Genomic DNA, 12,788 nt, shown 5'->3' with positions numbered 1-12,788 from the left:
GGAGGAGTAAAATAGCGGGAGAAAGATAGACATAGAGAGGGGACGAGTTGTCCGATGTCAGTTATTATCGATAGAAGCTGCAATAGTTGTGTGCATGTAAAAAGCCGAACTTGAAACAAAAAGTCGAAACGAAACGGACCGAGGAACGGAAAACCCATAATGCGTGTAAGGGGGTGGGCGGTGGATAAACAAGGTGTCTGTCCAGTGGACACTGTGAAAGCGAAAGGAAGAGCTAGGAGGAAGTGGGTAACCGAAAAAAGAAATTGTCAAGGTGTCTCACCTGCTTTGTCGTTTCAGGTAAGGCCAAATGGTTGGTGACGAACGAGTTAAAATATCGACGCTTCGAGCTGCTGTTCTGGACATTACGATCACAGACGAAGACGAAGAATTTAAAGGTTTTAATAAGGCACGAAACAATTGGGTTGTGGCTCCTCACTTCACTCTGACTGGCTCACATCGTCGTCGAAAAAGACGGCACGATTTCGCGCACTTAATGGAGATCGCTTTCCACAACCTTCTTCGACTTCCTTCTCGCTTTCTTTAGCTCGATCTCTCGTTCTTCCTTACTTAGTTACGATTTTCACCTAGTTTATTCGATTTTTTTTTGTTTTTTTTTATTTTGTTCATGTGAGAATGTTTTTTTTTTCTTCTTTCGAATTACATAGTAGTATCTTATTCAATTTTTTTTAAATACATTTTCTTTTTCTTTTATTTCTTCCCGTTTTCTCTCTTTATTTTTCTCCTTTCTTCTCTTTATACTTCTTCATTTTCTTCTTTCCTCCGTTTTTCCTTTTTCTTTCCTTTCTTTTTAGCCTTATTTTTCTTACTATTTATTTACCTTTTATCCCATATAAGAAACAATTCTAGCGTCTTAAAAAGATGTCGTATTTTCGATTTACTTGGTGTAATTCGGTTTTCGTCTTTCTTTTCATTCGGACTTTCTTCTCTCTTTCTATCTCTTTCGTTGTCCTGATCTTGTTTCAGTTAAATTCATTAATTCCTGTTTTTATTACCTCGTATGTAAATACGACAATCATGTTTTTTTTATTATGTATATGTTTTCATTCTTTTTCATAATATTTTTTGTATTTCACATTTTTTTTTTTTTGCGTTTATCTTTTTCCCATATTCAAACAACATTTTTGTGAAAATGAGATTTTGTATTTTCTTTCGTATCAATATATTTGTTTTTCTTTTACTTTTTGCTTTTCTCGTCGTTCTGATATTTTCTTTCTTTCTCTCTATTTTCTCATCTGCTGTATATTTACTTCTTTTTTTTTTTGTTCCTAGTTTAATTTTATCTTTCGTTTTATTTTCGTCATAAAAGCTATTGTTAATTTTTCTACGTGATTTTTGTAAAATCTATTTTTATAAATTTACTTTTTAAAGAGATATATTTCATATTCCTTTCTATTTACATTTCTGCCCTTTTCTCGTCTTGACTATTTTCGCCTTGTCCTTCGCCGTTGCTATTTGTTTATGATATCTCTACTTTTGTAGACAATCATTTTTTATTTATTTTTTTTTTTTAGATTTTATTTTATATTCACTTTTCCTTTTCCTTCCCTTTTTCCTTACTTGCTCCTCAATTTCTACTTTTCTTTATTTTTCGTATATATATATATATATATATATATATATATATATATATATATATATATATATATATATATATATACACACTTTCATTTTTGCTATATTTTACTTATTTACACCCTTTTATTTTTTTCTGTGTAAAAACTTCAAATCTTCTTTATCCTCACGTATTTTTTCTTTACTATTTTCTTTCTTTTCTCCTAAATTTTGTCATTACTACACAATTCTTTAAATAGATATTTTTATTACATATTTTTAATGTCTTTTTTATTTTATTTTTAAAAATTCTCTGTTTTTTTTTTTAATTTTTCCCATGTTTTTCAATTTTTCTTTCGGCTCTCTCTCTCTCTCTATATATATATATTTTAATACATGTATTCTTCTTGTAAATATAATTTAAATTAAAGTTTTCCTTCTCTGTCTATATTTTTTGTTTGTTTGTTTTACTCCAATTAGTTTTAAAAGATCAATGGGCTCCCTCCTGGAGCTAACACTTGATTGCATTGCGATTATAATTTATATCCGAGGGTGCTTTTGTGAATAGACGCTGTTCCTTTTATGGCTACTATTTGGATTCCGTTACAGTTTGGTCTTCTCCAGATTGCTTCTAAGTATTTCTGGAGATCCGTATTTATTAGGCCAGTTTCTCCTATCACAACTAGTACAAAGTTTATTTCTTTAAGAGACCATGCCGTGTTCAGATCATTTTTAGGTTCTGATATTTTGCTATCTTTTCCTATTTAGGCCAATGTCATTTGGGGCTGTGACATCGATAATGAGCGCAGTTCTTTCAGGTTTGTTCTGTATTACAATGTCTTGCTTGATGGTCTTGTCTTTTGTATATTTGCCCCCTGTATGTCTTTGTCATAGAACATTGTCACTTTTCCTATTTATGTTACCGAGGGTTGTTCATACACGCTCCATTTTTCTTTTTTCTTTCTATTTTTCTGGATTATTTTCTCTACTTGCAGATTTATGTTCTTCTACTATCTGTTCTTCATTTTTTTGTTTAAAATTTAAGGCTTTAAATTTGTTGTCAATAGTCAAGTTTAAACGAAATAACTTTCTTTATTGCTTATTTCTCACGTCATTTCATCTTTTTTTATTCATCCTTTCTTTGTTTTTCTGTTTTTTTTCTTCTTTCATTTTCTTTCATCTGTTTTATTTTCTACGTTATAATTTGGGTCAATTTTCTTAATATATTTATTAGTTTCTTTTTTATTGTCTTCTTTCTATCTATTAGTTTTTTTTTTTTTTCAAATTTACTAAATCTCATTTTTTTTCTATTCACAAATTCTTGTTTTTACTAACTAGAAGACTACTCGTCCTAGGACAGGGGAAATTAATTACTCTATCATGACAGATTGATCCCACTAGTTATGTTTAATTTAACATAATCAAACCAGTATGTAACATTATCGAACAAACTTTTTAATGTTTTGATAAAGATGAATTTCATGACCATTATGCTATTAATGTCTAAAATTGAAAACACAAGCTTAATCGGTCTTAAGAGGAAAATAAAAATCAGGGAGTCATGTTTATTATGGGTCCACTGAATACGGAATAAATTTGATGTAAATCGGAGACATATGAATTTTAAAATGATAGGGCTCATATTATCTCTACTCATATATAAAAGTTACTTTGTGTGTGTGTGTGTTTGAGAGAGAGAGAGAGAGAGAGAGAGAGAGAGAGAGAGAGAGAGAGAGAGAGAGCTCCTCATTGGTTCTGAAACGTCTGAGTCTATCTGTTGCAAATCTCACAAAAAGGTAATTCATATGTCTGGCAGTGTTTTAAGTGTGTTTTATAAAGAAATTCGTCCAACATTGTCGAAACTCGAATAAATCTGATCCTAAAAGTAGTCTTTTTTTTATAGATAAAATAATTTTTACAGTGGAATATTTTACGCTACACCAACAAGAGAAATAATAAAATCTCAGCAAATCAATTCTTCTTAAAAATCAGGATTATTGACATCTAGAGATATAGTCTAGTGGAAGATCATTCGAACACAGACTAGATTATCTCTTGTCAAAGCTCAGATGTACCGCACCGTTTTATTTTATTTTTCCCCCATTAATGAGTTGCATTTACGATAAAAGAAGAGGCGCCATTTAAAATCGCCGCCAATCATTTCTTCGTTTGTATATTTAAAAATAAACATTAAACAGAAGTGCCTTATTTACGGCATTCATCGTCAAGCCCAATTATCAGCTGACTTGATATCGTAAACAAACACACACGGTATTTGATGAACGACATTATCATTATTTATTTATTTATTTATTTATTCGACCATGCTAATTATTTCTCGTAATATATAATATTCAACAGAGGATTGATTCTACACTAATATATACGTAATCTGCATAAATTAAAACATCTTGTTTAAGCGTATTGTATGACTGTGCAGAGACGGGCGTCCAGCTAGTAACTCCTGAACATAAAAATCCGAGAAACTGATATTTACATAAATATTGATAATAAATAGAAAAATGTCAGGAAAAGAAAATCTCATTATATTACATATTAATACAAGGATTAAAATCAGCATGTAATAAAACTAAACTGAATGCCTTTAACATTTATCGCATCTTCATCAAATAGTTTGTACCATTTTGATTGTCGAACATTAAATTTTAGTAAGAATTTAAATTTAGAGACTTTTTTTCTGGTTATTTTATCTATTGTGAATGAATCAACATCAAAATCTAAAATATTTGATTGTTCTGAGATGCTTATGTTTATGTTATGCGTCCTTAAACAATTAATAATAATAATAATAATAATAATAATAATATTAATAATAATAATAATATTAATAATAATAATATTAATAATAATAATAATAATAATAATAATAATAATAATAATAATAATAATAATAATAATAATCCACAGAAAGTAAATCTCTGGAAATATTTATTAATGTCTAATATCAATTGTTGACATTCACAAAAGTTTAACGTATCTGAGTTTTGGTGACAATATATATATATATATATATATATATATATATATATATATATATATATATATATATATATATATATATATATATAGTGGTAGTTTGATTTCGCTTCGTTTCCTAGAAGTACATCCACTGAAACAACATGCGCCTGACAAAATTTCATATATATATATATATATATATATATATATATATATATATATATATATATATATATATATACGAAGTTTTTTAAAACATTAATATCCTTTAATTAGAATAAACTGTTTCAGGTGGAAATTTGATAGTGAAATCTTATCAGATTAGTATAACTGATTACATTTAAATAGGATTACCGCTTGTAATCCTGTGAATGTTAGATGCAATGCAAAATTGTGTGACATAGCTGCAAATGGACGAATCATAATCGGTTGTAACGTATCTGCGAAAGAAAGCTATTACGCCTAAAGAAATCCATAATGAAATAGCGCAGATATGAAGCTTTCTATAGAACCCTGATAATAATGCCTACGAAATGCAATCAAGGCATAGACCGCAAAAATATAACTTCAGGTAAAATTTCAATATCGTCAGACACAGATAAATAATCGATACGACTCTAAGTATCGTTTGGACATTACGAGTCTTATTGCGAGCCAGGTAACTAAATCATTGTTTTGATCCAAGCTATCTTTTGCGTGATTTTGAGAGTGAGCAAAATTTCATTGAGATAGGTCTCACTGATGCTGATACAAAAGCACACGCCTTTTTAAAAAAAAAATTTTTGAAACAGCATCATTCGGACACTAATTTCACCTTTTTTTTATCCATTTTGTTCCACATTACTATGTCAGGTTTAACATTTCCGTTTTCTAAGTACGTATTTGTAAGTAGTGCATTGTCATAGTGGATTATGTATTACTTATTTTCGAGTGTTTCATTCTTTTATAAGCTCCTAGGACTGCTACGTTTGGTATTCAACTTTATACAAATTGTCCAGTGAAAACATTCTTAGAGTCAATCGTATAGTTTTGGTAAAGAGCTGACCGCCGCACTCATCTTACAACTGAAGGTCAGGTGGCTTGTACTCTTTGCGACAGAACTTGCATTTGTTGCCATTACTGAGACCTTGTATGTTTGTATACGTGTCGAAATATAACAGTTAAGCGGAGTATCTGTCAAACTAACCGCAGGTTTCGATTCAACATCTTCGCGTGGATGTCCTTGGTGACACTTGAACCTATTTAAAATTTATTTATAATAAAAACATGTATATAAAATAACATTAGAAGCAAATATTGGGCCATTTCAAAAAAAGAAAAGCCCTTTCCAAAACGACCGAGTAACTACTTTTTTACATCAAATGATCGATCGTAATTTGAACAGAAAATATGTATCCATTTTTTTTTTATAAATTAGAAATTCATAAATATATTCGATGAATGTTCGCTTATATAGTTTTTACTGTAGTAAGATATTTTGTTTTTAACTATTTCTATTGTTTTCTATTTCTATTGTTTTTTTTTGTAGACAATTGTAGAATTTAGAAAAAAATCCATACGTATTAATGAAGTTAAGTTGGTTAAAATACTAGATGATTTCCTTAAATTTGTAATCTTGTATTTAAACTATTCAAGTACATTATGCCAGAGTGAGTTCGAATATGAACATCCACGTCTTTTTCTTTTCTTTGATATAGCGTTCCAGTTATTGACTAGCCGATACCGGTCATAATCATGTACCTGATTATTTTTTAAATAGACAACGAAAATATATAATAGATTTTCGGTACTTGTACAGTTTAATTAAGACATTAAAAAAAATGAAAATATAGAAAAAAGTTTAAATTGTACGTATCCGGTCTGGAATGAAGTTCTCCGAAAAAAAATTCACTAAATTTCATCAAGTAGTTTTTTTTTTTTTTACAGGGAAAAAATAATTTGTAATGATACCGAGCAACATGTTTGATTTTTAGGACGAAAAGCTAGTATTAAAGATGGGGAGGGAGTTATCTCCCCGTAGTTTCAAACAAATTCAAACAAAAATTTACAAAATCTTCAAGATATCTACCTTCAACGCGCTCTCATAAAAACGTGTTTTTCCGCTGTAAAAAAAAACAACAACAAAAAACAAAACAAAAAAAAAACGAAAAAAACTACTCGATCAAATTAAGTAAATTTTTTCCGGAGCTCTTCAGTTGAAAACGGATACGTACAATATAACCTTTTTTTTTTTTTCGATATTTTAATTTTTTAATGTCTTGATTAAACTGTACAAGTACCATATTTTCTTAACACTTTACCTTGATTATAAAATCTAAGAAATGTTGAGAAACCCGGCGTCCGTGAGTTGTTCAGTTATATTTTTTGTATAAAACATTATATAGTTGGTCTTTCATTTGTTTCAGTTTACCTCAGTCGAAGTTCTCAAAAATCAAGAGTCTCCTGCCTGAGGCGAACACGTTAACTGTATATGAGATAAATATATATTCGGATGTTCCATTAAATTTCTTTATCTAAAAATAAACTTAGTAAAGCATTCGGGAACTTATTTTTCCTCTCCCCAATTGACCATTTTTATATGTTACAGAATACACTTTTTGGAGTCTTTTGATCTTACTGGGTTTTAGGATAAGAATTCATCTAGTCTGGTAGAGAACGCAGATTTGTATTGTTACTGAAGATAACGGTGCACCTAGAGAAGCTGCACCGTTCCTCGTAAAAACTAGTGTGGGTTAACTTAACCGAGATCTTATTTGGGTTCCGAATACTGTGATTTTGAGTATTTGGTTAGGTTTGCTTCTAAGAAAAAGTATTTTCATGAAAGGTTCTCCCGACAAACTATTGGAGAGAGACGCTTAGAACTCGAAGACAATATCTAATGGGCATTCAAGTTCTCTCCTGGAGGTTCAGTATGTGTGAATATATGTCACAGCATAGTTAGCGATTGATCTCCTAAACAAACGGCAGCTATGCTATCAAAGGGACAACTGTTGCTCACGATGAACTAATATTTCTTTTAAGCGCAATGCCTTTGATTTGTTTGATATTATTCATGGTTTTGCTTCGAAACATTCTAGCATCTGATTTTTGAATTTATTAATAGTTTAATTATTATTATTATTATTATTATTATTATTATTATTATTATTATTATTATTATTATTATTATTATTTATTATTTATTTATTTATTTATTATTTTTTTCATAATAGTTTTAGGTTTTGGATTTTGTTTTTAGTTGGATATTTTTTTTCCTTGAATATCAAATCAATTATATATTTTTAAGTTGTACTTTAACACTTTCGCCGTCGCAAGGCAAACATTTTGCAAAGTAGAAAAATCATAACGTCTATATGATTACGTCATTTATGGTGGCTTTTCTTTATGGTCCCAAATATTCCAATTACAATGAGAATTACCTTGATGTCTTTATATTTCCATAGTCAAACTACTTCCCATGTTAAATCTTGATATATTTTGTTCATATTCTTTTTTCTCATATTCTAGTATCAAAAGGGCAGACTATATAAATGAATGAGCAAGTTCCCTTGCTTTTGTTAGGATAGGTTTGGAGTGTTCATAGTCATTATCAGTTTGTAGACGCACATTCCAAACTCGTTTGACATGATCGTTTTTCTATATTACTTCTAGTAATTCGTAGAGTTCCAGTGAACATCAGGGCGTTCTTGACGTATTCTCCATTTTATATGTTAATGTTGAGTAGGATAAGGTCATTCTGATATAATATGCGCTAATGTTTCCTTCTTTTTATTACACAATCTGCACCTCAGTGTTTCTGCAGTTTTGGCGATGTAGTAGTTGATGGACTTGGTGTGAGTGATTGGTTTCTGGGCTGCAAATTAATGTGCTATCAGTAGATCCTCAAAATATCATCCCTGACCAACCAATTCCAGTTGCCATTTTCTTTAAATTTAGATTCTTAAAGGAGACACTTTGTATTTTATTTCCACATAATTTCTTTTCTCTTTTGCAACCTCTGCATGTTTTTCAACCCAAGTCTTAGTATATTTTCTCTTTAATTTTATGAAGAAGGGTTTCATTAGTTTCAGAAATATATTTAAGCTTCCTTCCTTTCTCGACCACCTTCTTTCACAGATAGATACTATAGATGTGCATCTCTTTCCTTAGCAAAAGCAAACAAACAAATAAACAAATAAAAAAAAATTAAAAAAACACTATAAACTTTAAGTATTTTACGTGTTTTTGGGTCCAAACATTTTAATGAATCCATATTTCCATCAAGTATACAAGCGATATAGACTGTTTGTAAGAGGAACTATCTCCAAACAGTTGTCAATTTTATGTCTAGACATGAGACTTGATATTAAGTGGATTTGGACCTGTGGAACAAATGTGGTTTTGTATTTCGTCGGTAAATGACGCTGTTAAGTGGTTAAATTTGAATAACAATACAACTATTCAGGTGTAAATCGACTTAAACTGTTTTGGTACGCATGCAGAAATATAGATTTATACGTTAAAATTGATTAATTTATAAATATTTCTCATCTACGTTATCATAGATAAAATGATAACGACTTTGGTTGTGACGCTTTTCAAGATTGTTATGAAAAGAAGCGAAGGTTAATTAGATTATTTCTACATATCTAGTCTTAAAAGTTACACATATGATGTTTCATAAGCATCCAAGGTTTTAATGTTTAGAGGCATTTATGAAAAGAAATGCACGTGCAGGCAATAATTACGATGATAATTATAATAATGAAATTATGATGCTGTTAAATTCAAAAGTATATGATTAAAAACGAGTGTTAATTGGAAAAGAAATTTAGTATAACGGAAATCAACAAGTTATTATATACCACATTCATTAGTGTGTTAAAGAGGAGGTCCTAAAGAATGTTATTTAAAACAATCAACGTATATCTAGAAAGTTTTTTTTTAGGTTCAACCGGATATTGTAAGTATTGCAGGAAGACGTTCGAAACCAATCAAACGCAAAAGTATGTGAGGGGATGACGAGAGATGAAAAACGTCAGCTCGAATCAACTATCTTTTTATAAAATAGAGATAATTCTTCAATAGTAAAAATATCCTGTTTATATTTCAAATAGAAAAATGGGAATTAAGCCAGATATTAGGATTTAAATGCAATTTTTTAGACGCTATGAAGTTTTTATTTCATTTCGGATGAAAGCACTAAGATATATGAAGAATATTATTATACATAATACTGTGGAAAGTCCAACCAACTAAGTGATTTCAAATTAGTTGTATTTAAATTTCCGCATATGTTTGCATCGTGAAATGATACCATTCTTTATAATTATTTACATTTTCATCTTTAGGGGATATAATTATTTAACTTTCTTTGAGAAACAAAGAGTACAGAATTTAGAGTTTGGGCTGTACGATTTGGGTTCTTTCAGTATAGCCCATTTTATTGAGAAAGGAAAATATTTTAATTTTAGTTTTCTGATTAAGGTCTTTTAAGAAATACTAGTATTATTGGACTTTTCATTATTAAAAGAAAGTATATGGTTAGAGATTCTTATTTAATTAATGCAGATGTGGCGCCAATATAAGTGTGTGACTTGAAATGTGTCGTAACTTATTGCTATTGTGTGAAGCTCTATTACGGTTAGGTGCGGTGTGGCTATTTTGCTTAGATTGCTTTTGAGTGATGTTTTTAAAATACTATTGTTTGAACTTACGTAGTGGTCGAAGCAATGTTAGTGAGACTACGATTATTACGGTTATTTTGTAGATTGCTATTATTGTTAGTTGGAGAATTTGGTTGATTTTGTGAGGTAAAGTCATTAATATTATGCGTGTTATGATCATTGGAAATAATCTCATATGTTTGGTAATATAAAAGGAAATTATCTGAAGGTTGTTCGATTATTGTAAACGAATAAAAAACATCTTTAGGGATACAATCATTTTTTATTTTATTGTTTAATTTTGTCGTAATTCTACATAATTTAATTCAGAGTTTATATTGTTGCTCTATATCGCATATTGAGTTTACGGTATCTACTTGTAACTGTCTTTTATATACTGGCACTAATATTTATTTTAAATTTAGGTTTACAGTATTATAAAAACTATAATCCTACGGTATATCAGTAACCTTATTTGTATTGAAAATTCTTCAAATAATTTTACGAAACAACGTATTCAATGATGTGACAGACCTTTTTTTCGAAAAAGCGCCAATCATGCAAAATCTATTTCATTAAAAATGTAAATAATATTAGTCAACGGGAACAGACGTATATTGTGCTATATCGTCGATTGAGATAAGCCACCTGATTAAGATTAGCAGAAAAAGTGAAGAATACAGAAAGACTATTTACCATTTTCTCTTTTGTAACAGTAATGGAAAATTATGCTTTAAACAAAAAAAAAAAAAGATCAAATAATATACAATTACACAAATCGTTTTGGACATAGCAGATTTGGCACCATACTTTCCGATTCTCATACGTTTCGATTTTCTAGATTATCAATTCCAATGTCGATATATATATATATATATATATATATATATATATATATATATATATATATATATATATATATATATATATATATATATATATAAAAGAATAAGTAGTTAATAAAGCATGTTAAAAATACTTAGTCCTTTTTCCGCTGAGTTTTGAAGAAATACTTTCGTTCTCATTAGAGGGTAGGATTTTATATTATATATATATATATATATATATATATATATATATATAATATTTTATACATATATATACATATATATACATATATATATTATATATACACACATATATTATATATATACATATATATATTTTATATATATATATATATATATCATATATATATATATACATAAATACACACACACACACGCCCACAGACACACACATACACACACACACACATATATATATATATATATATATATATATATATATATATATATATATATATATAACATTATTTGGTGCCCAGATTTCTTAAAATAATTCCTAATATATATATATATATATATATATATATATATATAGAGAGAGAGAGAGAGAGAGAAATTTCTGAATAAGCACTAATTCTACTTCTTAACGCTGTTATCCTCCTAAGTCGAAGCTCACAGGTCCAGTTGTAAGATATATAGACATTTTATTGGTTCAGTTTGTGAAGAAGGCAAAGGTTTGTTGCTGTATGCATGGCAAAAATGATCATTTACCACTTTCCATCCTGAACTTACTGGTACAAATGGAATTACATCAAAGCCCTTTAAGATTCAATGCTATATGTAAGCTTAATTGACGGCAACATGTAAGACGGATCAAATATTGATAAAAGCCAAATGAAACATGTAATCAACACTAAGCAAAAATGCATTTTATAAATAGATAGTTGAACCGAGTTGATATTTTCCATGTTTATGTTTTCTACTGTCTATAAAAATAGTAAGAAAAGAAATGCAAACCGGTTACTTTTATTCGAGACAGCATTAGTGTTTTTCTTTATTTTGTGAATGTATTTTTCCTAAGAGACTATAGCGTTGATTATTATTAATCATATTTCCATTATTATTATCCAAATAATATACAGAAAAGAGTTAAAACAGATTAATTTAATTAATCGTCTCTTTTGTCAATACTACATTCGCTTTTCTCACGCATCTATTTACTAATATAAATAAAGCTCGGTGGCTATGGTCAGCAAGTCTCTCTGAAAATCGTCAAAGAACGAACAAAGAGAAAATGTAAAAAAAAAAATCCCAAAAAACTTGAAACATATAATAAATAGAAAGCGATTTTTTTTAATAAAAGGTAATTCATAAATAACTAGCAGATGTACCCGACCTTGTCCGGTATTCAGCGTAACGTTGAATTCCTTTTAAGAAAATGAAGTAAGAACAACGGAAAGAAATTGCGAAAATGCGAGTGTTATCTATTTTCTTAACAGTTCACTTCTTGGAAGTTAAAGAAAAAAGTACTCGAACTGAAACCAAAACCTAATGACAGTAAGTCAAGCGCGATAACCATTAGGCCAGCTTGCTACGTCTTTAAAATTGCTTTAAAATTCCTTATTATTGACATAAGGAAGCTGGTATGTGAACGATGCACGCATGCGCAGACGTGAAACAGTTATCAAATAGAGAAATTCGACTACCCATAGTACCAAATTTTCAAATTTGACATTTTTCCGGATGAAAATGGATTAAAAAGTTTTATTTTTACGTGTCTGAATATCCTATGTACTAACTTTCA

The 12,788-nt window shown here is 29.1% G+C and overlaps 1 protein-coding gene and 1 long non-coding RNA gene across 3 annotated transcripts in view; one reads left to right on the top strand and one right to left on the bottom strand.

Annotated features, from left to right (window-relative positions):
* Nucleotides 1-930, bottom strand: part of LOC145283706 (vitamin D3 receptor-like) — a 567,378-nt gene extending 566,448 nt beyond the window's left edge. The window contains exon 1 of the mRNA XM_080132731.1: nucleotides 281-930. The gene's annotated coding sequence lies outside the window, so the exon portion shown is untranslated. The remainder of the gene's footprint in view (nucleotides 1-280) is intronic.
* The window catches only part of LOC145283709 (uncharacterized), a 647,798-nt gene that overhangs the window by 190,325 nt on the left and 444,685 nt on the right, over nucleotides 1-12,788 (top strand). The window lies entirely within an intron of this gene.

The sequence above is a fragment of the Euprymna scolopes genome, chromosome 8 (assembly GCF_053919585.1).
Source record: "Euprymna scolopes isolate OS-2025 chromosome 8, ASM5391958v1, whole genome shotgun sequence".
Classification (NCBI taxonomy): Eukaryota; Metazoa; Mollusca; class Cephalopoda; order Sepiida; family Sepiolidae; genus Euprymna; species Euprymna scolopes.
This window is presented reverse-complemented; position numbering and strand designations above follow the sequence as displayed.